This window comes from Limulus polyphemus, unplaced genomic scaffold, assembly GCF_000517525.1.
Source record: "Limulus polyphemus unplaced genomic scaffold, Limulus_polyphemus-2.1.2 Scaffold8780, whole genome shotgun sequence".
NCBI classification, from domain to species: Eukaryota; Metazoa; Arthropoda; class Merostomata; order Xiphosura; family Limulidae; genus Limulus; species Limulus polyphemus.
In genome coordinates, this window is record NW_013674390.1 from 11236 (window position 1) to 12063 (window position 828).

The window sequence follows — 828 nt, forward strand, 5'->3', positions numbered from 1 at the left end:
AAATCACCCAGAGAAAAAGGAGAACAGGAGGATAGACAAATGTGTAAGTCCAATATTGGCTGAAAACATCGATAGCCAGAGAAAGAAGACAAGGAATCAGAGATCAAAACCAAGGCAATTTGTGGTTAAGGGATGTAGCAAAATCCTCAATGGGAGGAATACCCCCACTGAAGCTAAGGGCAATGAAAAACAAAAGGATTAAGAAACCACTCCATCAGATAAATGTTGTCTGGACAGGAATCCAATCCAAGACAAGAGTGAAAGCACCCAGAATATGACATGCAATGATAGGAATATCGAGTATGTGAACCCCCAAAAAGATCCAACGTATGAATACAGAGGGATGTAGAATGAGTGCCTCCCTGGTGAGTAAGATAAGCAACCACCGAAGAAAAGTTGGAATGGATCATTACCAGATGACTTCTGGCCACATGAAGAAAATGAACCACAACATGACCTACAGCAAGAAGCTCCAAGACGTCGATAGGATAAGACCTCTCGACTGCAGACCAAAAACCCCAAATGTTTCAGTTGATCATCCCATGCCCCAAATACCCAAAGAGACACAGCTATGAAATGTGGAAAACCGGATGATGATGAGGAAGTGGGACACCCGCCGATGTGCAAGTCATATCTAACCACCAATGCCTATGACAACAAAAGTAGAAGGAAGGGTAATAAGAGCCAACAAAGGATCCCTTTTGATCTGATAGCTGATATTCTTGTTAACAGACCAAGTTTTATTTCTTGATGTGGTATCTGGTGTTCTTGTTAACTGACCAATTTTTATTTCTTGATCTGATGGCTGATGTTCTTGTTAACTAACCA